The sequence below is a fragment of the Rhinolophus sinicus genome, chromosome 17, assembly GCF_057876585.1.
Source record: "Rhinolophus sinicus isolate RSI-liver-muscle chromosome 17, RSI-T2T, whole genome shotgun sequence".
Lineage (NCBI taxonomy): Eukaryota > Metazoa > Chordata > Mammalia > Chiroptera > Rhinolophidae > Rhinolophus > Rhinolophus sinicus.
Genome location: NC_142517.1, coordinates 78,283,031 through 78,306,853, shown reverse-complemented (window position 1 = coordinate 78,306,853; position 23,823 = coordinate 78,283,031). Strand labels below are relative to the sequence as shown.

The 23,823-nt window shown below is 35.1% G+C and overlaps 1 protein-coding gene across 2 annotated transcripts in view; it reads left to right on the top strand.

Moving 5' to 3' along the window:
* The window catches only part of ZPLD1 (zona pellucida like domain containing 1), a 509,293-nt gene that overhangs the window by 431,428 nt on the left and 54,042 nt on the right, over nucleotides 1-23,823 (top strand). The window contains exon 1 of one of the 2 annotated variants that reach the window (XM_019742922.3): nucleotides 13,926-14,047. The exons of the other annotated variant lie outside the window; for it this stretch is intronic. The gene's annotated coding sequence lies outside the window, so the exon portion shown is untranslated. Of the gene's footprint in view, nucleotides 1-13,925; nucleotides 14,048-23,823 lie in introns of those variants that run through there. 2 annotated transcript variants of the gene reach the window in all.

Below are 23,823 nucleotides of genomic sequence, written 5' to 3'. Positions count from 1 at the left end.
GTATACCGTGGATCTCCTTTCAAGAAAGAACCTGCCTTTCAATTGCAAAGAATGCAGTTAATGACCACCTCTAGCTGCAGCACCTCAGAAACCATATCAAGGGTTTAATCTGGCCAGTCTTCCCATGCAGTCCTCTGCACCCTGTCTGGCCATTACTGCCCAGTGTGGGACTTCCTCAATGGGTCATTTTTGCACTGGAACTCCCCATCAGATTACCTGAGACGTTTTCAGGCTTGCAGCACTCTGAGGCTTTCTTTGTCCATTTCTGTTTTCTCCTCCTCTCCTTTCATGAGTGTTGGATCTGTGTTGTGTCTGAAAGCTTTTCCTGCTCACCTGTGCTTCCTTCTCTTTTGTCTTTCACAGTCACTGTCTGATTGTTATCCCCTCCCTGCCCTAGTGGACCTCTTATACTCCTATACTCTCAGCGTCTGCCTCATTGAGTAGCTGAACTGACACATCAGGGGATCCATGCCAGGCTAGAAGTAAACAACAAAAAAAAGATATATTAAAAGATACTTTTTAGGTTTATTTGAAATGGGACTTTTTGGTGGCATTTCCTCTATTTTTTCTATTTTCTCTCATGGGATTGAACAACTTTGAAACTGGTTAGGAGCTTAGAGACCTTAATTTCAACAGTTTCATTTTTGACAGATGAAGAATGAGGGATATATGAAGTGACTTGTCCAAGGTCATACTTGGATTAATTAGTAACATGGCATTTTAGATTCTGTTTCATTGACAAGGTGGTCAAGACAGAAGACTAGCATCTCAGACCAGGCTTCTTACACTCACAATTCATTGAAACTCATGGAACTCTTTAAATGCACATCCCCAGCTTAATCCATAAGTGGCAGATAGGTCCTTTGTGGTGGTGTCTCTTGTAGTCAGAGATAAGAGCCACTCATAGCGGAGAGGATATTTGAGCATCTTTTCTAAGCTGCTCTCAGTCTAAACCTGACAAGTCAAAGAGGTCTCTCAAACACACCTGCTTTCACTGGGGTGACTAGAAACGAACATTAGCATTTGTATCGGGTTTTAGGGAAGTGCTGTACCTTCTACTGTTGGTGTACTACAGGAATTTGTGATACAGTACGTAGGAACATACATTTCTGTAGCAAGAGCAATATGTGTGCAGGTGAGGGCAACGATGTACAGAGCAATGACAGACGGAAAAGCTTAGGGTTCTCTGCACAGATCACATCAGCACAGAGACCCAGAAGCAACCAAACCAGCCCATAGATGATGGGAACAGATGAGGCAGGTTAAGTCAGAGCCAGGGCCTGGGCAGAGAGACTGTTACTATTTCTGCCTTAGGGAAGACCAGGTCTCTGGTGTGTGACCAGGGCAATCACACAGGGCACGATGCTTAGGGCTTGATACAATATGGTCATCTGGAAATTCTGGATAATTTTATCTTTAAATTTGTATTTTGTAGTTAAAGTCATCCTAGTAGGATGATGGAGACTGTACTAGGGTCTGAAGCCTCTAATCACATGTGGTCCTGCCTCATATCACCTTCCTACCTCCCCTGGTAGGGTGCTCAGCCACCTGCTCCCCTGCCTCTATGCAGTGACTTCTGCTATCCTCTGCTCCCAGTGGTGGCTAAGGAATGGGTATGAGAGGGCACTTGTGAGGGTCTGTACTTGCCCAGCAGATATTCTCATTCCCAGGTGACCATGGATTTAAAAGCAAATAAAAATCACCCTGACATGTTAAGAGACTGCAGAAGAATGGAAAAAGCATTTTCCTTACCTTTTGAACGGGGTGTGTGTGTGGGGGGGTGTCCATATTTTCATTTCATACTGAGCTCTGAAAATTATGTATCCAGCATTCACCTCAGGCTTTCATAAACATCTCTCTGCAAGGATTAAGAATTTGCAAAAGCATCACTCTCAACATTGCTTTGTATACTGTATTCTATATAAAGTATATAATGAATAGTTTATATATAATGTATAACATAGTGCTAGTTATGGTGTGTATTGTTCCCAATCTTATTTCTTTGTTCTGTAGATTTAGAAACTTGATTTTATCTTTCTCTGTAGTTATTAGCCTCCAGAAGATTGAATCATGTCTACCAATCTACAAGATCTTCATGAATTAATTTGTTTTGACTTGATAAATGGAACAAAATACTGATGTTGGGAAACCAACACTTTTTTTTTTTTTTTTTTTTTACAGAAGAGATGTCTATTTGGGAAATCAGACAATTTTAAGAAAACTCACATAAAAAGGATTTAGATGATCTTTAGAAACAATGCTAATATATTGGTATGTGCCCTTTGTTATTATAGAAATACGTATAACTGCCGAGAGGGCTAGAAGCTCATACCTGACAATCTGTTCTATGGAGCATGGTAGAGACACAACTGCACAATATTTAATTCTCAACTCTTATTTACCCAGATTTTACACTTCTGAAAGACTTGGGTGTTACAACTGTATGCTGTCCAATCGTACAGCTTATCTTTTCTCAGCTATATCTACTCGGTATCCTCCCCATGGGATTTCAGCCTATACACTGTTATTGATCATTGCAACACATTTGTAAGTAATCTTTTAGGACAAATACCTTTCTCTTTCGTTGATCAAATATGTTGGTTATGGTTAGCTTTGCTTTCAGAAGTTTACATTTATTTACCTCCTCCTCAAATTCTAGGTAATTTTGACTAGATTTTTATAATAGAACTTTAAAAACTCTGCTACATTCAGCAGTTCCTAAAGAATAAATGATTTTTACTATAAACCATAGTTTAAAATGTTTAAAGTTAAAAGAGAATGGATAGTTAATTCTAGCCCCTCTAATCTATCACCATAATTTAGAGCCTGTCTTTCTCTTTGAGTGAGATCTTTAAGAAGTACATTTTCCAAATATTTATGGTGTCGACGTATTCATTTTATTTCTACAATGAGGTCATCAGCTCAAACAAATTGTGCAAATATCATCAGAAGTGCTCAATATCAACTCCACCAAAATGAAAATTACCGTTTTATGAAGATATTTTTCAATATCTAAGTCAGTGATGCTTAACAAGTCTACTCTGCAGGTTCTGTGAAGTGAAATGCCATTAAGATATAGTCCTCCTCACATTTAAATTGTTGTTGGTACTCATATAATAGAGATGGAGAATGACTAAAGTACAGTCCTTGAAAGTTTTCCAGTCAACATATGACGTGGAGTGCTGAGGATTTAATTGTGTTCTTGGTCAGAACTTTGGGAAATACTAAAACTGCTTTTGAGAAAAGTTTTGGTCCTGCCCAACTCAATTGCTCTGCAGCTGGGCAGGAATACAGATAAATTGTTCAATATTTGTATAAAAATATAAATCTTTTTAACTATACAACTAGTAGCTAAGACATAAAAAAATCAGTTCATTAAAAAAATAAAATGCCATTATTTCAGGCATTTACAAAAACTGTAATTTTCATATATATATATATATGAAATATATATATATATATATATACACACACATTACATATACTATTTTTTCTGAGGCCACCTGAGAAAACAATAATTTTTCTAAAATTTATAATTCCCCCTCTGCTTTCAGCCAAATCAGTAGAAAACTATATAATCCAGTTCCCTCAAAAATTGTCTTTTCAGGTATTGATTCATTTATTCATTCGTCACTAGAGCTCTGTTAGGCCGTCCTTATAAACAGAGCAAAGACTCTGAACTCATGAGTGATGTGGTACCCAGTATCAGAAAATGATAGAACTATAAAAAATAAAGGAGGTGTTAGGTTTTTAATACTATATTTATTAATGTTATCCTGAATGCCAACATGAGGTTTCTGGGGCAGAGCAGATTTATTATTTATTTATAGCAAATAAAGAGCTTATTCCCTTGTACTACAATGTCCTCCTTCTGGGGCCATACGATGAGAGCCAGATGTCACTCTACATGTACTGTGTCTTCATTGTAGGTGAGTAACCTACCCTCCCTGCACATAAAAAACAACAATGAATCTGGACATATATGCAGAATAGAAAGGCAGCTGTCTTCCCTCCCCTTTTGAGAGAGTTTCCTTGGAAACGTAATAGGAAGGATCCTGGGTCCTCACCTTTTAGAATGTTTCCATGGTCTTGGATCTCATCTTCCCTTAAAATGTAAACGCATACCTCTGGATACGGAAGTCTCTCTGGAGTTCACATTATTTATTTTGTCACGTATTACCTTCTAAGGATTGTGTTTTAGTCCAGGTTCTAAGTTTCAGTAAAAATTTCTCAGAAAGCCCTAACTTTGCAGAAACAAAAAATATTTCCTCTATAGGCTCTTAAAGGGGTTATGGGACAGAGTGCTTGATAGGGTCTTTAGAGAAAGGCAAGAAGGGACCAGGCCTGTGAAAATCAGTAGAAATGGAACATCTGCCATAAAGACCTTATGGTGAGAATAAACTTGGAATGTTTCAATAGCCAAAATAAAGCCAATGTGCCTGGAATACAATGAAGAGGAGAGGAGAAGACATCCTCAGAGTGGTAGAGTAGCGAGATTATGCCAGGCTTTACAGAACATGGCAAGGGTTTGGATTTTATTCTAAGTGTGATGGGAAGGCATGGAAGGGTTTTTGAGCGAGGGGGAAACAGGGAGAACCATGAGGAAGCTACTGCAATGGTCTCAGTTGAAAAACAAAAGAGGAGTTTTAGACTATGGTATTAGTAGTAAATGTGGATAGAAGTATTGTACTCAATCAATAATTTCTTTATTATTCCCCCGTTCACCGAATGTATTGAGTACCTACTATGTACTATGCAGATATGGGCAAAGTTCTAGGGACATGATTGATTGAAAGATTGACACGATCTCTTGTCTTCCTGAAATTTATGATTCAATGAGGGACAGAAAATATTTGGCTTGGGATTGTAAGATATGCCATAACAACGAGAAGCACCGAAATCAGAGTGGAGCTGAGATACACAAAGGAAGTCTCAGTTAAAGCTGAATTCAGCTGTATGTCACAGGAGCTCAGTTAAAGGGCTTTATTTTATTTTTATTTTTAATTGTATTTAATTTTGTATTTTTCATGTAACATAGAGTTTGGAGAAAGACAGCAGTCCTGAGTTGTTATGGTGACACGATGACACCGAGGTCCCAGATTCCCAGAATACCAATAGATTCAGTGTTGTCTCCTTAGTGCTAGTTTGTTCACCTCATATTTACAAAAAAGCTATTACCCTCTTGACATCACTTTTCAATTCTAGGAAGGAAGAAAGAACAAGGTGAAGAGCGCAAGATATATTGAGTAGGTTTGCCCAGTTTTTCAGGAAGACAATAACACTCTGAAAAGCCCAAACTCTACTGCTACTTACAGCTCTTTGCCCAGAACTGGGTCATGGCCCATCATCACATCTATGGCAGTATGGAAAGCTCAGTATTTTTAAACAGAAACATTACCCACTAAATTCATTTGTGTTTAATTAGAAAGAGAGGTGGAGTGAATAGATATTAGGAGGGCAATTAAAAATGACTGGCACAGGGATGATTTCTGAAGAAAGTGAGAGCTAAGACAAAATAAATAAAAATTCTCAGAAGACCATTGAGAGATTAACAAGAAAGAAAAATTCCCATCACTTAACCTTTCTTCTCAACTCTTTTTTTTTTGTAAGAGCAGTGATAAGAAACAATATAAAAAAGACTGTCTGTATTCTTCATTTTCTGTGAAGTTGCTATTGAAGATATTGTTCATATTTTAGTCAATGCTCCTTTATAGACTGTTAAACTGAATTCCTCTTTCACTGTCCTTTAAATTTTTTTTATAATAGTTTTATTATATCAGTTCCTATTACTTACAATATCCCTTGAATCAATTTAGAAGTGGGTGGAAACCACTTACTTCAACTACTTCAGCTATGAAAATAAATAAACAAATATAATAATATAGTAAGCATTTGGTCTTTAAAAGGCTTCCTTTACCAAATATCCAGTACAATGGACCTTGGGTTAGTCAATAAACAGAATACATGGCTATTAACAGACCCTCACTTATTACTGGCCAGAAGATTACCCTTATAACACAGGAATTATACAAAAAAAAAAAAAATGAATTTTAAAACATGCTAAACTATCAAAGATATTCATCTTATCCATTAATTTCAGATTACATGGAGTATTTGCTTTTTGGCCCCTCTTAATCTTTCTAGTTTGCATTTCTTAAAACTGGAGGAGAGCTCACTTCCTTTTCAAAGAAGGGAAATAACTTAGGATAAATATCTGTAAATAACTCTTGCCTATGGAATTTCCACGTCTTGCTGAAGCAGTGATTATAAACTGACTCTACCAAAGTTGTTTGTTCCAGCAATTCCCCTTCTTCATTTCAAGGTGAGAGCTCAATGGTGGGTCCAGGTCCAATAAGTTTTTATAAAGAACCTTGCATGATCACGTGGTTTAAATGTGGCTATTCAGCAGTCGCATGCCTCAGTGAGCTCAGGAGACACTGGACAATACTTAGGACACGAAATCACTACCAAGATGGCACTAGGCAAGCTTTACACAAGTTTAAAACCATCTATTGGATTTTACACAAAATATTCTTGGGAATTCATTGTATCTGTATAAAACTCATTTTCCAGCTGACTGATTATATTCATAAAAGTAATAGTTTTAGTGTTTTCTCTCCTATTTAATTTCATGTTTGATAATTTGGTGAGTCCCCCACTGAGTGTGAGTTATGTTTCCTTTTTCATTTTGACTGTATATAGATATGATTGAACATGAGTGTGTGGAACCATTCCCACAGTCTGGCTTTTGGCATTTATAGACTGAGCATTTATTGGTGCATCCCCCACCCTGAGGACATTTTGCTTTTTATATTCAAATGTTAAGTAAATATTTGCTTGAATTGGAGTTGAGAATCACTATTGAGCAAATGCATGTATTTCTTCACTTTTGTCTTTATGTTACTTTACAGATTATTATTTAGATTATATTAATTTTCACTTCACATTCTTCATTTAAACCTGAAGTTCAGAACAGCACAGAAGAAGTTTCCAAAAGATAAAGAGATGCTCAAATGTGTGTATGTTCCTTTTAATATAACAGATTGCTAGCCACTCCAATATTTCATCCACACACGCACAAACAATGTCATTATATCACTCACTCCATTTCTAAAGCCTGTTATGCTCCTGATGGTACAAATGAAGTGAACTTTCAGCAACCTAACACTGGACTTCAGAAATGGTGAAATCAGAAAGCCACTTAGAGTTTAATCCCCTCTCTATGAAGAGTTCTTTTTGGTGAAACATAAGAGTTGCTGTTTGGCATCTAGCAGTGCATAGGAAACTGTTGAGTGGAAATTGGCCCAGGTATCCAAGTCCTGAATGGATTCCTTGTTCATGAATGGCTTGCTACACATGCCTGTGCTCAGAAAGAGAGTAGAGGGGACAGGAAGGGTTGTCAGATAAGAATACCAATAGATTTCTGTGCCATTTCAAAATGTAATAACGTTCACGTTCCAAAATATTTATTGGGCAAAATGGAAAGAATTATTTAGCCTAATAATTGTTTGTAAAACATGGTTAACACATGTTTATATAAACTTCCAAAGGGCATCAGACCATATGAAAGAATTGTATATGTTTGCACAATACTTTTTCAGGGTCCTTAATATATCCGTCTGTGTTCATTGTAGGGAAGAAATACATTGGGTTCAAATAACACAAGGTTTGCTTTACATAGACAAAGTATTTCACTGAGGGATGAAAAGATTGGAGCTAGGGGAAAATTGGATTCTACTTCTCCAAAGCTACTAAGATTATGTAAAAGTCTTTGCTCAGCAGAATTAGCAGATGGTCTAAATCCCCCTTGGGATACAAAGGCTCAATTCAATACTGATTTGGGATTATTCATTCAAAAGTCCGTGTTTCCCCAAAAATAAGCCTAGCTGGACAATCAGCTCTAATGCATCTTTTGGAGCAAAAATTAATATAAGACCTGGTCTTGTTTTACTATAACATAATACATATGATATAATATGATATGATATGACATAATATAATATAATACCGGGTCTTATATTAATTTTTGCTCCAAAAGACTCATTAGCGCTGATTGTCCAGATAGGTCTTATTTTTGGGGAAACAGGATTTGGTCTCCTGAGAATTTAATAAGCTCAGTAAGAATAAACTGTCATTCAATTTGACTATTATAATTTGTTTAGTAGAATTCAAGAGTTATTAAGGTAGCTTGTTATGCTTGGGAAAAATAGTAACAGCACTCCAACACTCACATTGGCTATGGCTGGTATAAACCATTTGCTTAGAAAGTCAAGTAAATCTGGCTTCAAAACTCAGCTTGATAAAGCAAGTAGGATTCTAACCTCTGTATATGAGATACACCTGGGTAGACAGTGAATACTTGAGAGACCTGGATTAGACTCCAAAATAATCATTCAGCCAAAAATAATGAGTTGACTTCAATAAGATAAAGTTTATTGTAAATAAATATGAATTCCTTCTTTTCAAGTGCAGACAAATGAAAACTAAAAAGAAAACAAATTTGTAAAGTTATAGGATAGGGCAGATGGAGTTTAACCACAATATGTATAAAATAAGCTTGCTGTTTTAGTTGGGGTTCTCCAAAGAAATATTGTTCTGGTTAATGTTGGCTACATGAGTGTGGTTAGAAGATAGAAACATTTTTTTTTAAAATCATGATGGAGGAAAATTGATTAATATTATTCCATTTATGAAGAAAACTTAAGGGTATGAATACTTTTCCATATACATTGCATTTTCATCCATAACTCATATGCGTCTGTAGCTCAAAGCTATAAGTTTTAAAAAAACTAGAAAACATTAATTTTGTTCTTTATCTCTTATCCTCTGTTTTGCTAGGGTAATGCCACCAAATACCTTCCTGAATGTGTCAAAAAGTCACTATGATATGATCAATCTACTTTGAAATAATTATATTTAAACCAATATCAAGATGGTACATTTGGACTTACCATTTTTACCGTCAAAGTGTTGTACTTTTTAATCTGATAAAAATAAATACATGAAACTGTGATGTTGGGCCTCACGGGCATTCAGTATAATGGATGTGTAAATGGGCATAGGAAATTCACACTGATATTTGGAAAATACCACGACTGTCTAATTGGGCAGTACTGCCCCCAGAGAACAAGATCTTAGCAGGAAACAATCTCATTTTTCTCTAGTAAGAAAACACTACTTACTTTTCAGACTTCTATGCAAGGTAGCAAAACTTTTAGTTCAAAGGTTTAATCCAGTCTAATATGTACAAATGATTTAAAAACATAAAACAGTATATAAAACTTGGGTTGTTGCAAAATAAAGAACCTTAATCTGCCCTTTTCTTAAAAAACTGGAATTTCTGGCAATGTTGCATAATGTATTCCTGCATGGTAATGATTTCCCGAAAGAATGTCATCACTGCTGCGGTTAGACAAGCTTGGTGCTTTCTAATTGGACATGGTTCCAGCTGTTCACTCATGCGCCCATGTGCCCATGTGCCCATTCACCACCCGGCTCATATTACTTTTTGATGTTACCTTTCAGCCCTTGGAGGCCTTGAAGTTTGTTTCCTGTTCTAGAAAAGAGGTGATGCTCAATTTAAATAAGGAATTCAGAACCAAATCCCACCATTCTAGAAAGCGTATTTGAAACTATATTGCAGTAGCCTGAGTTTTTGGCTTAGAAATTTCTTAGAATCCTTTGTTTTACAAGGAATAGGCCTGTCTTGCTATGACAATAGATATATCATTAGAACAATTTTTCCTACCATTATCCAGTTTGTGGCTTTCAACAAAGATTTGCTGGAAATACAAACCACAATTTCAATGCTTTTATTGGTAAAGGGCTGTACTGGTGAACTGATACAGTAATTGTACTTTTATAACCATCAGCACTCCAATTACAATTATTTTAAATTTAATGCGTTTGACTAGGGATTTCCAGAAATGAGTGTGCTTAAGTAATCCAAGAAACAAGAAAATGCCTTATAAATCTAGGGATGATTTAAAAGGTGTCTTAAAATTATTCAATATCAGATACCTAGTAAAGCTAGTTCCTGGAATTGATCATCTGTAACTTAATAACTACAAGAAATTATAGGACTATAAATACTGTAATAACCATGAATTCTCATCAAAAGCAACTAGAATGTATCAATAAATCTTGAGTGTAAGGGGAAATCTCTAAAAATACCTGCAAAAAACAAAGGCCTAAAAATCATGTGATACATGAGCAACAACATATCAGTATTTCCACTGATGGTCTTAAAGTAATAAATTCAACATTCCTTTAACAACATTTCCCCTTTTTGTGGTACAGTAATACCTTCAATACAATAAAATGTTAGCATTATATCTTCTTGCTAACTTCAACTAATGATTTATGCTGATCAAAAAGCAAGGCTAATTTATTTATTTTGTAGGCTCTTGAAATTAGAAATATTTGGTTAAATTACTTGTTGAGCTAGGAAATCGATTGTACTTATGCATAAAGCTTGTTTGGGCCCTCTTTCAAGTGTGGCTGAATCGGTTTCTATAATTTGTCTATAATGCTGTGTGGCCTGAAATCCCATTAGGACAGAGAGCCAATTCATTTGTGTATAAGAGTACATGGGCTACAACTGATTTTATAAGTACCTGAAAAACCTATAGCTCTCCCACACTTCAGTTCTGCAGTAAGAAAGCTGTTAGGCTGTTTCTATGATATAGCCACACGCTACTGAAAATGAAAAATAAAGTAAGTTGGTGAGGGAACATATATGAGGCCAAAAACTATTTTCTGGCTGCTGGATTAATTAATTACATCAATCAAAAAATGTATATATATAGTGAGTTTCTTTATATCATTGAGTTCAGGTCCATTTTAAAACAAAAAAAGGAAATCAGGGAGGCTGAACATTTGGATGGTGCAAACTTCATCAAGCATGGAGGTTTAGAGGTAGAACATTTTTATATTTATTTTATAATACCATTTTTAGCATGAAGCTAGAACTTTGTTTTAATAGAAAACTATACTAAAACTGGTCTTACCTACCTCTTCCTTTAACTTTGAGAGAAAACTATTTCCCCACTTCCAAACTGTAAGAAAAAGTTATATACATCTTCTGTAACCCCTTACTGTCTTCATTCATTTATTTATTCAAAATATTATTGTATGCCTCATTATGTCAGGCATTCTTCTGGGTACTAGGGCGGCATTAAGGAGTAAGAACCCACAGAGGGGATTATATTCAGGAGTGTGTCAGAAAGGAGAGACCTATAAATAAGTAAATTATGAAGTGCATTAGAAAATGATAAGCACTATAAAACTGGATGAGATGGAATCATCCAGGAAGTAATTCAGTATCAGATGCCTAGTACATAGCAAGGTGAAGAGGGCAAAGACTGAGCTCTGGAGGCAGTTCCCTCACCGAAAGGCAACTACACAGACTACAGTGGAAACCAAACTTTTTTCCTTACCACTTACACAAACTGCTGGTAAATGTCTATTTTATCATTCTAGGTTTGACTCTAAAAGCAAATAAGTAAATAAATAAATAAATAAACCGAACCTCCATGTTCCACATTGAAAAGATACTCATATTGAATGACAGAAAGGATGTAACTCTCCAGAAAGTGAGATCCTCAAGTACTGACTCATTAACTATGCTTCATTATGCCCTTCCCCACCTCCCACCAGGAGGGCTTTTTACTTTCATTTTCTAGCTGGAACAATTAGGTCATTGAGGGTTTAGTTATACAGTTTTTAAAAGAAGTGGGATATGAACCATCTAGTTTGAAGAAGCAGTTACCAGTCAGGGTGTCTTCCTGCTCTAAATTCAGCCTTCTTTAGGAGCTGAGGGGCATGGGTCACCTTTCCTCCTATTATGAAGCATTAAGTCCTTTTCTGGACAGGATAACTGCTCAGATTTCCACTTCTGGTGCTATCAGATAGTGATGAATATTTTATATGGCTAAAATTATTCCCTGATACAAGCATCTGCTGCATGTACCACACTAATCAAATATTCAGCCGTCACACAGCCTGTAAGACAAGAAATCCCCTAATAAAGGGCTCAGCATTTTCAGAAAACGTTTCAGTAAAATTTTCTCTTAGAAGTTTGTACAACATTACTGTTCACTACACTTTAAAAGTAAAATAGTAACAAATAATGTCAGTTACTTTATCTCAACTATTTTATCTTTTCCTTGCTAAAAGCCTCAAATGGAATTACTGTCTTTTTAGCTAACCAACTTGTAGAGTGTGTGGGTAGTGGTATTCAATATTTATGAAATGCTCATTTTCGCGTAGGATAGAAGCTACTGATCTTTTCTATAAATGAAAGAATTTATTAATTGCTACTTGAAGCTGTTAAATTTTCATTTTAACTTTTAAAATTGTAGAGGACATGGCAGTCATGCTTTGAAAGTAAAACCTGAAACATTGCTTGAAAACATCTAGCTCAAAAGCTTCATTATAGAGTAAAACAGCCTATAGTGAATGGAAAATCTGCAGTTCCTGTCAACATAAGGTAGTTAGTAAGACCTAAAATAGGTTTCCTGGTATTGTTTTTGTATTTTATTTTTAATAAGAGTTGTTAACCACAAAAATACAAGGAAATTTATATTAATGGTATTCAAAAGAATTGGTAGACTCATGTCTCTCATATTTACTCATGAGTAGAATGGTATTATAAATATGCTTGTTTATGGAGCTGACATGTCTCTGAAAAACGTGAACCTGGATTTGTTTGGTGTAGAAAGCACCAAAGTCCCTCAACACTAAACCGGAGATCAAAAGCAATGTGAATAGCCTCTGGCTATTATTTTTTTTAGTAGTTACATTAGCTTTAAATTCATTTACCCTTTAGGGAAAGAGTTTGATTCAGGGGATTGACTAGAAATCTTAAAAGGCTGAACTCTTGTGTTTTTATCTCTATTCTCAATAGCCATAATCACAGAAGCAATTGAAAATGTAAATGTTGTTAAAGTATCCTGAGCCAATGAAATAAAATAAAATTTTATAAAGGTATATTCCAGTGGTATTACTAATAAAAGAATGTGCTTTTGCAGGATGGCCACTATTATTAAACAGTCGATGGAGTAATATAAATCTACACAATGTGCTTCAATCTTCTATGTGGCCATCCCTAAGCACCACAGTACATAAAGTAAAGCTTTACTAGGGTCAGAGTATGTCACAATTTTTTTCCTGTGGTGCCTGAATCCCAGCTTCCCCCTTTTCTTCCCAATGAGAAATTATAATCGCTATTGGAGCAGAATTCTTGGATGATGTCCAAATTGGGATGAAGGCTCCAAAGGCTAGTGGAGTGAGAGTTGTTTGGAGACCCCTAAACAAAAGCTAAGCTTATGAAACAGATTCAATGTTTAGCTCATTCTTTACAATTGGGTCCTGTCGGTTTTTTTGCAATGACAGCCTCTTAGTCATTATTATCCCAATCAGACCAGTTTCCACGATGATATTCCATATCCCATTTTCATCACTACATGAAATGTCGTATTGAAAGGATCAGGTGTCTTTCACGAAGCACAACAGGACAATGATAACCATGCAGATTAACACCTGATCCACTCTCAGACCTTGTTTCTTACTTTATGATTTTTTTCTAGACCAGCAGGCTTTCCCTCATCAGGCTGACGATGACTCGCTTCACACATACCACTCAAGACTTCTGTACAGTATAAAATAGGAGATCAAAAGCAGGGAGGAAAAAAAGGAATAAGCGAATGAAATGAAAATTGAAAGAAATGTAGTTGGAAGGAAACAAAGGTCTGTAAAAGATGAGCTCAAGTTTCATGTTGGTGATGATTAGTCTTGCAAAACCTCTGAGACCTGTGGAAGCATTTGCCTGTATAAATTCAGTTTTTTCTTTCCTTTCCTTTTCTTTCTTTCTTTCTTGTCTTTTTTTTTTTTTTTAAGACTTCTCATAATGAGCAACTATTCTCTCATTTGAAGGGTTGAGTCTTTTCTGAAAACGTTTGGTAAGGCCAGGCATTTGAACACTCATTCACATGCAGCAGAACCAGGCACATGGAGGACAGCTGACTCCACAGAACCAGATCCTTGGGTAAGTGCTCAGCACTGAAGCCACTCACAGTGACTGCAAATGCTCTCTTTTTAGTAAGCACAGAAAACTCATTTTAATTTAATCGTGTTTTTATAACACAAGGCAACCTCCAGTAAAACTCTTCCGGTGGTGTGGTTCCAGTGATGGGTAAAGGTTGAGCTGGAAAGGTTCTTAAATATAGCAAAAGGAAGAGAAAAGCATCTTCCCATATTTGGGCATAGAAAGGTAGAAGCAGAATTTTGTTTTGTGAATTGTAGTACATTCCAAATATTTTGATTAGATTAGGAGAAAGGAGAGACTCTTTTTTGGGCTTCCAATTTGAGGTTAGAGTTGAAGTCAAAAGTTGTGCAGGAGTTGCCACACTGATGCATTTCCAACTTAAGTCCCATTCACAGTCCACTGCCAGTCGACTACAGCCCCTACATGTCGTATTAATGGAGGCAAACAGATAATTTGTATTTGAGATTTCTTATCAGGGTTCCATGATGCCTGAAAAGCTGGCTGAATATGGCAGGCATCATCTCTAATTACAAATATGATATGACAATTGAAAATAATGGTCTGATCTTCTTTTAAATGAAAATTATTTTAATGATTAGATAGTTAGAATTGACATGGAATCTCACATAACCTGTGAGAAGTTATTCATGATTTAGTGGAAAGATTGTGATTTCCATTTCTTGGGTGATTTCCATTTCAAGACTGCCTTTGATAAAGCCAGATGATTTGGATGCTAAGGAAGAGACCTCACTTCTCAGGTTCATGTATTTGAGATATTCATCTTTTTGATTCTCAGGAGAATGACATTATTTGTTTTGCTACTCTGAATTGCCTCATAATTTATTTTAGGGGCTGAAAAAAAAAACACAATTCTAAACTGTCGGTAGCAACAACAAAGAGATTGGATTTAGTTAAAACCAAGTATTTCTTTTAATAAATAATAGAAAATATCTCTTTATTATTTCATTTTTCAGTCACTTTCTTTATGTTATGAGACACATATCAGAACTATTATTTGAACCATTGCTCCTAGTGATACATTTTTAATGTCTCTAAATGATTTTTGAGTTTTCTTCACTGACTATTACAACACCCAGCTAAATATAAAAATTTAGAAATATGCTGTATGTACTTTCATTTTAAAGATTTTTAGAAACATTCTCAAATATAATATAGTCATCATTACTGTTAATAGCCACACAATATAGTAGCAAGATCATACTAGATATCACAGCAAATTCTACATTCCTTTCAAGACACTTAAAGCTTCCCCACTATCTCTTTAAAGAAGGCCTATAATAATGATGCAGAGGTAATAAACAATTGAATTTTCTGCTAAGAAATCTTATTTTAAAGGTAACTTTTCAACCATGAGCAGATGCTCAGACTATAATCTATTTAGTTATGGCATTATACAGTAAATTACTGATTTACATTTTTGTAGCTTTTGCATTAGCTTGAATGGCAGTAAGTTCATTAGTAGAGAATAATAATCTTTTGTATCATTTAAATACCTATTAGCAATGTTTGTTTGCAAGGAATTCAATTTTTTGGTTAATTTACCCAATTCCCCCCCTCCCTTTTTCCCCCTGTATTTAAGCTGGACTATAAATTGGGTCAAGACTGAATTAAACTTCATATGGTTTGCTGTCTTTATTATAAAATGGTGTAGTTTGGAAGCCAGACATAATAGCTTTACCAAGACATGATAAAGTAAACATTAGGCTGAGTTTTACAGATTCAGAGTCATTGCTGATTGTTTTTAGATGTATAAGTTGATTTCAAGTGGGGAATTATAGGAATTCCAGACTCTTGATACTTCAGTGATGAGGTGAAGAAAAGTACATCTTAAAAAAGTAACTGATTGATGTGGGTAGTTCAATAATACTTTTCAAATATTAAATGAACATCATGGCAAATATTTAACTGCTAATGACTAATGGCCTTTACTAAGGCTTACAGAAAAATATATTAATGAGAAAATAATAAAATGATATTAGCTGGAAGAAATTCCCTTAGAAATATATTGGGTCCTTCCCCCAGATTTACGTGTTGTGTGTGTGTATAGTCATACACTAATTGTTTAAAGCAGTTTCGGCAAACTTATCTACAAAGAACCAGACAGTAAATATTTTAGTCCTTGTGGGCTCTGTCATGTAGCTCAAAAGCAGCCATAGAAAATACATACACAAGTGAGCATAGCTGTGTTCCAATAAAATTTCATTTGTAGGCACTGAAATTTGAGTTTCATATAATTTTTGCTTTTCATGAAATGTTATTCTTCTTTTGACTTTTTTCAACCATTTAAAAATGTGAAAACTGTTTTTGTTGATACTCCATACAAAAATAGGTGATAGGTAGAATTCAGCCTCCAGGCCATGGTTTACTGACCTCTGGTTTATAGTATCAATTTTCAAGAACTCACAAGAAGATATACTAACACCTCAAGAAATTAAAAAACTATATATGGAATTTTTTAAGTGACAAAAATATTTAGAAAGTATAGAGCTAAGTTTTGGAAAAAGTTACTAAACCTCAAGAACAGGAATGTTAAAGTCAGATTAATATGACCATTTTGTTATTTCTATTGTTATATATGTGAGAAATCCAGATGCTAGATATGAAAGAGATTTGTAGTTTGGTTAAAAGGTATTTGAGGCCAAATGAAAATGTCAATGGCTTTGTTTGTAAAGTTAAGGTACTCTACAAAATGAGATGAATTTGACACTTTGGATAACATTATAGTTATCTTTTTCCCAATTATTATGGATGTGAATCTTGTACCATAAAGAAGGGAAAAAAAAGGGTTGATTTGAAATACAGGATTGGAGGAGAGCTCTACAGATACCCTGGGCTGTGAGAAAGGTGAACGAGTGGGTCTTAGAGCAAATTAAGCATGAAACATTGCTGCAGGCAAAAATGACAAAACTGAAGCTGTCCTAATTTGGACACATCATGAGAAGGCAGGGTTCTTCAGAAAAGACAATAATGCTGGGAAAATTAGAAAGCACACGGAAAAGAGGAGACCAAATATGAGATGGATTGACTCCATGAAAGAAGCCATAGGCATGAGCCTACAAGAGCTGAGCAGGGCTGTTGAGGACAGGACTTGGTGGGAGTCACTCATTCATATGGCCGTCAGCAGTCAGAGCCAACTCAACAGCACATAAGACACAAGATGAAATTGCATCGTTAGCATAAGAAAGAATGAAGACCACTTAGTATCATATGTTATAACTTATCATATATTATAACTTTGTGTATTATGTGTATTTGTGCTTATGTATTTGAATTCTGGCACAGCAATTTTATTTAGAAACTTATTTGGAATACCTATTTAAAATTAAAGTAATATACTTCTGGTGTCTAAAATTCCTCGCGCTATCAATTCTATCACAGAAATGTGTGCCATCAATGTTAATGGAGTAAAAAGGAGACTTAGCAAAAAGATGCATTATTTAAATTTGATGCTTTTAAGTTTATAAAACTTTAAAAAACTTAAAATGTTATTTTCAGAGCATAAAAAGTACTAACCGAACATTTTTTTAAAGAAAGGTAAGCAATTAATTAAAGCTATTTAGAAAACATAAAAGTACTAGCTGAGCATTTTTGAAAAAAACTGAATAAACTGACTAAATTCAATTTTTAATCCAAGAGTTTTACATACATAGATGTACAGTAATTTCAAATCATGTTCTAGACCCCAAATCTCATTTTATTTTGTATAAATAACATATAAAATCAATATAAATTATTTCTAGTGATGGGTGGGTTGATTTTAGGATTTTAATGTAATTGGTATTCAGATGAAATTGGAAATTTTAATTTCATTAATGATGTAATCTCTAAAAAGTGAAGCATTATCCTGATCAGGAATAGCTGTTGATGTACTTGATTTTCTACATTGTGATAGTATGGTACTATCCCTTTTGTATCAAGTAATCATTCATTTAACAAACATATCTTGAGAATCTATAGTGGACCTGGCACTCTGCTGGATCCTAAATGCAAAGGTGAATGTAATACTGTTGCCTTCATGACGCTTACTTGTTTATTAGGGGAGAACAAAGACGTAAATCTTAGTCAACTGGAGTGATTTTGACATGTGGCAGTGTTTGGATATATTTTTGGGTGTCATGACTTGAAGGGAGAATGCTCCTGGCCTATAGTGGGTAGAAGCCAAGGATGCTATTAAACATCCTACAATGCTGTTAAAACATCCTACAACAAAGAATTGTACCGTCTAAAATATCAATAGTGCTGAATTTGTTAAACCTTGATCTAAATGTACCACATTTTAAAAAATGCTATTTTTAGAATGATGCCCAAACTCTATTGGGAACACAGAAAAGTAAGTGGTTGATTTGACAATTCAACAAAGCAAGAAGAGTTGTCCTGATAGAGGAATATTTTGAAAGAAGAGCTATGTGTGAGTTGATTCTTGAAAGGCTGAACAGAGAGATCGTCCTGTAGAGGGGTGGAGTTCGGAAGAGGAGATTTCCAAACTGAGGTAGCAAAGTGAGCTAAGGCATGGATGTGTACAATAACTTCTTACCTCTGGGAACTATAAGAAATCTAGAGTGGGTAGACTGGACATAGGCTGTAATAAGACCTGAGGTTGGGCAGGTAAGTAGGAATCTTATTTTGGGAGCTTTTTCTTGCTATATCATAGAGTTGGGTTTTCTTCTGAAATAATGAAGGGTTTTGAGCTGGACATATGATCAGGCAGTCTATTTATAGGATTCATCAGCCATGGTGTGAAGTGTCATGATTATTTAAGGAAACACAAAATCTTCTATCGTTTGATCAGAGAAGAGCGACAGGAGACAAAAATCTCCAGTGAGAAACAAGGATTCCTACTTCTTCTTCCACAAATGTTTGGCTTCTGATTCAGTACTTTGACTTTGTCAGAACTATATCAAAGCAGTAAAAACTTAACCTTAATTCATGTAGTTTCATAAATGCATTATGTTGCTGATTGGCTGACTCCCGTGGGCTTAAGCTGCCATGTTGTAGCATTGGGTAGCATTGCCTTTCCTTGTTTTTTTCTTGTTCTTGAATCTGTTTTCAGATTCCTGTTGTGGAGCCCTAGTGGAGGGAAAAAAAAAGAATCTGCTTACCAATAAAAAAGGCAACTAGAAATGGAATCTCAGCTATAGCAAAACATTGTTCCTCTCAGTGGTTCTCAACACTGTACGCTCATTAGAATCACAGGGGAGAGGGACAGATTTGGGAAGCTGTATTTCTTAAAACTCCTCAGGTTAACTCAGGGAACTCTGCTATGGATACAAAATATTAACCTCACAATTCTATTTGGCTTTGCAATGTTTCTGTTTTAGATTTTTCACCAGTGAACGTATCTTCTTATTTCCATTAAAAGTTAAACTGAATTTTCATTTTTTTGAACATACACCAACTTTCAAAGGGTGGCTTTCTGACAGTGTTACAGAGCAAGAGGGAATTAGTCTTTGATTTCTTATGTAAAATTCCCAAGGTGGATGAGTCTCACTCAGGTAGCGGAGACATAACGAGAGTTGAACATGGAGTTTTGAACAGTGATGTTTATACTTTTAAAAGGTCTTATTTTGTGCTTCCCAGCTCTGTGATTGGTTGATTAATGTGGCTCGTAAGCACGATATGATGAAAGAATCCAAGAAGTCTGGTCTTCCTATAGTCCATTCTCTGTTCTTTAGCTGTAGTTTGTACCTCTAGTCCTAGATAGGTGCCTTGAAAATGTGGGGTTTTCTTGCCAACTGCTGCAGGAGATTGTACTGTGTGGTACTGTGATTGTATCAACACTAATTTATCCCAGTGAAAAAATAACTAAAAACACCAGCCCTAATCCTTTGTTTACTCGACAAATAGTTATTAATTGTCTGTTTTGTGCAAGGAAATGACTTTTTTGTCATTTATCAGGTAACAGAAAGGACAAGAAGGTTCAGTCTTCATTCCTTATGGATTATTTATAACATTGTAGCAGTGAGCGAAAGGGAAAACACTACTATTATAAATTGTCTTCTCTCCAGACTCTTGAAGGTTTTTCTTGCATTTCTCTTCTCCGTCATCAGTGTTCCCTTTGTGAAAAAATTTCCTCTAGGTACTAATTGCCTTGTATGTCCCTTCTTAATTTTCTCCTTCAATTTATAAACGTCCTTAAACAAATATCTATTGCTTCTAAAAAATAATCAGTTAGACTCTATAATCCGACTTTGAGTCTTTACTCAGAACATTGGAAATGGATTTTCTCTCACCATTGTTCTTGTGGGTAGTTCAGTCTGGGAATGCTATTTTCCTTTCGCTTCCTTCTTCTGTGAGGCCAGTCAAAGCACATTTGTGGATAAGGACATTCAGCTCATGAATACCATGTTGCTACATTGTCGTAAACCAGTGAGTTTCAAACTTTTTGACTATGATTTATAGTCAGATATTTTATAATGTGATCTAGTACACACAAACCCATTCATACATACACAGAACATATGCGTTTTACAAAAATAGTGCATTCCATTCCATTCCATCTTATATATAGCCCATCCTATTCTATTTCATGAGATACACCTAACTAATATCTTAGCACAATAATTATTTCCAAAGATTCTTTTAATCTAAACACATGATTTTTGTCAGGGCCTGTTGCATGTAGCATCGTCCAAAGGGGATCAATGAAACTCTCAGATAGTTTGTGCAGATAGTTTGAAAACAAAGCTGTTATTTGTTCTATTGCTCTTATTTGTGTTTAGTAAAGAAAGTTAATTTATTTAGATTTTCAAATATCATATATAGGAGCTAATGAGATTGTTTTATGTTTCTCAAAGACCTAATCCCTGCTCTTTTTCAAGTCCCATTTATATTTTATCTTTTTCATGGAGTTATCAAACCAAACTAAGCACCTGTTCAAATTCACTTAGTAATTAATTATGTATTGCTGGGTGACACCTTTTGTGTAAATCTTTGGGTCAGAGACATTTTTGTCATGATAAGCCTTGGTTTTCATAATCTTTTTGATAGACTACTTACCAAAATAGTGTGAGAGAAACTCTCCCAAAGAGATGGGATCCTCATGCCGGTAGGAACGTATATTCCAGTTTGCCAAAGGCCCTGATGCACTAATTATAGCACAGCATTATCTGCAGTCTCATCTACAGTAATATGTCCTCTGCTCACCTCCTTCCCCCTCACTTGCCTTCGACTGAGAGCGATGGCAAACAGTTTACAGGCCTACTCTAGAGCTTCCCTGGTGCTTCAGATCCCAGAGACCATATGGTTAATGAGACAGGAGCTGAAAATTTGTATCTAGAGTTATGTCTTATATCCCAAATTCTGGCTATTGCAGGGCTATGATTTTGTTAGAATTATGTTCATCTTATTCAAGACACAAAAGCTCATAAGCTTTCTTCTAAGAAGTGGTCACTTTGCTACCCTTCAGAACTCTCATACTTTAATGTCTTGATACCACTGTCCTTGATCCTATAAATAAGTTAGGCTGACTTCTGCCTCTTTTCCTTAACTCTACTAGATAAAGGATGAAATGTCCTATGAAAAAGGTTCTATAACTAAGTTTTACCTAGTTACAGTTATTCAGTCACTTAGATTATGTACATCCTTATTTTATACACAGGAGAGACCAAGAGACGCAAAGTGAGTTACTCAAGTTACAACAGTTAGAATAAGTTACCTATAGGTAACTTGATTTTGAGGTTTCTTTTTTTTCTCCAAATATCCAAGAGATTACAATAATAGCATAATCTTTAATGTTTTGCCATATTCCTGCCCCCCCACACACTTTTTTGATGAGTCATTCTCAAATAGAAAAAATGCTGCTACTTGAAAGTCAAGATTAACGTTTAATTTTTAATTACTGATTATCAGAATAAGGATTTGATGTCATAATCATCTCTGGTTATTTATGAATGGTCTTTTAAATTCATAAAATAGAAATAATTAATATGGTGCTAATTGAAAAGTTTAAATACGAGAATTTAAATTTTAGGTTCTCCCTAATTTGAACATCAATTTTTAAGTTATACATTTGTATATGTGGTATTTGACCCGAATGACTAAAATTTTGTGGATCTGATTTCATCATACCCCAAAGTATCATATTTTGTTGTTAGGAAAAAGTTAAGTGAGAGATATTAGAAATTATTATTTCAGGAGCTGCTTTTAGTTGTCTTTTTAAAATTATTTATAACAAGTATACATTACTTAGGAAAAACATTTAGCTGCTTAGCATCAATTTCCACATCTAAAAAAAGGTAGCTTTGTTTGCTTCAATGTATTCCTCAAAGTGATGTCACAAAGGTTAATATTACATTGCCAAACAACTCAACAAATATAATAAAAATCATAAACATTAATGAAAACAGGGTTGAAAATGTATTTCAGGCAAAACAAAGTACTGTTATAAATTACCAGCAGCCTATTTTATGTTGTGATTATTACTTCCTAAAGGCCTCTGAGACCTTTGAGAAACTAACGAAAATGTAGATACAAAGGAGGAAAAAAAAGTACAAAACCAATAGTAACTTATTTGTACTTTTTTCATGTAATTTTAATTTGACAATTTTTGTCTGTGGAAGGACAAAGCCGTCCGAAACTGGAAGGGTTACTGCCTTCCTTTAACAGCATTGAGATTCGGCTGTGAGACCGCTTATTGGTTTTATGTCTTATAAAATGACAAGAGATGAATACGAGGGTGTTCTAGACATATCATTTGCCACCTCATCGATTGTCAAGGGTAAGGCAGGAAAATGGTAGAAGATCTCTGAAGCCTCCTGATATATAGTAACGCCTAAATTCTGATAACGGAGGCGATTTTAGAAAGAAGGCCTCGGGGAATTTATCACTATTTTCTCCTGCAGTTATTTAAACGTCATGGTTTCATTGGCTCTTTATAGCTGGAAGTCATCTTAGTCATATTCTAGTCAAACACTTCATTTCACACTTGAAGTAACTGAGAGTAAGGATGTTATGTGACTTCCACAAGATCATACAGATAACTTGTGATGGAATGAAAACTAGAACCCAAGCCTATGGTAATATTTATTCAAGGGTGTGTTAGTATATGTTACATACATGTCGTGTTATATAAATTAAACTTAAAAACAAAAAAATCTCAGTTAGACTCTAGAAAGAATTAGTTGGGAGGTCCAGCCTTCATTTTAGGATAGTAAAGCAATATTTTTTCCTAAGAAATCTTTCATTACCCCAAGTTCATAAAGATACTCTCCTAACTTAGCTTCTAGACGTTTTAATGTTGTTAGTATAATTATTATAAAGATAAAGTGTCTCCCTTTTGATTAAGAACTCTTTAAGAACAAAACCACATATTCAGAAATGCATAGTCTGTGTATTTACTGGAGTCACACCAAACTGGCATTATCATTAACAAATTCGACTATATAATCTTGGGGAAAAAAGAGAAATGCAATTAATTAAATAGTATATGTAGTGTACCTACTATTCCACTCCATGAATTTATTATTGATGACTGTATGTAAATGTGAGATAGCATCAAGCCGATACCCTTCAGTTGATCTTAGTTCCCCGATAACTCTGAGTGTAAACATCTCAACATATGGTGCGTGATTTTAGTGTTTAAAGATGTGAGTTTTATGTCTAGCATGGCTTCTGAAATGTAACAGTCACTTATTCTGTGTTTAGTGTGAGGTTTTTTTTTTTTTGATCGTTGATATTGAAAAATATGTTCTGACTCTGGGTGGTGAACACACAATGGGATTTATAGATGATGCAATACAGAATTGTACACCTGAAAT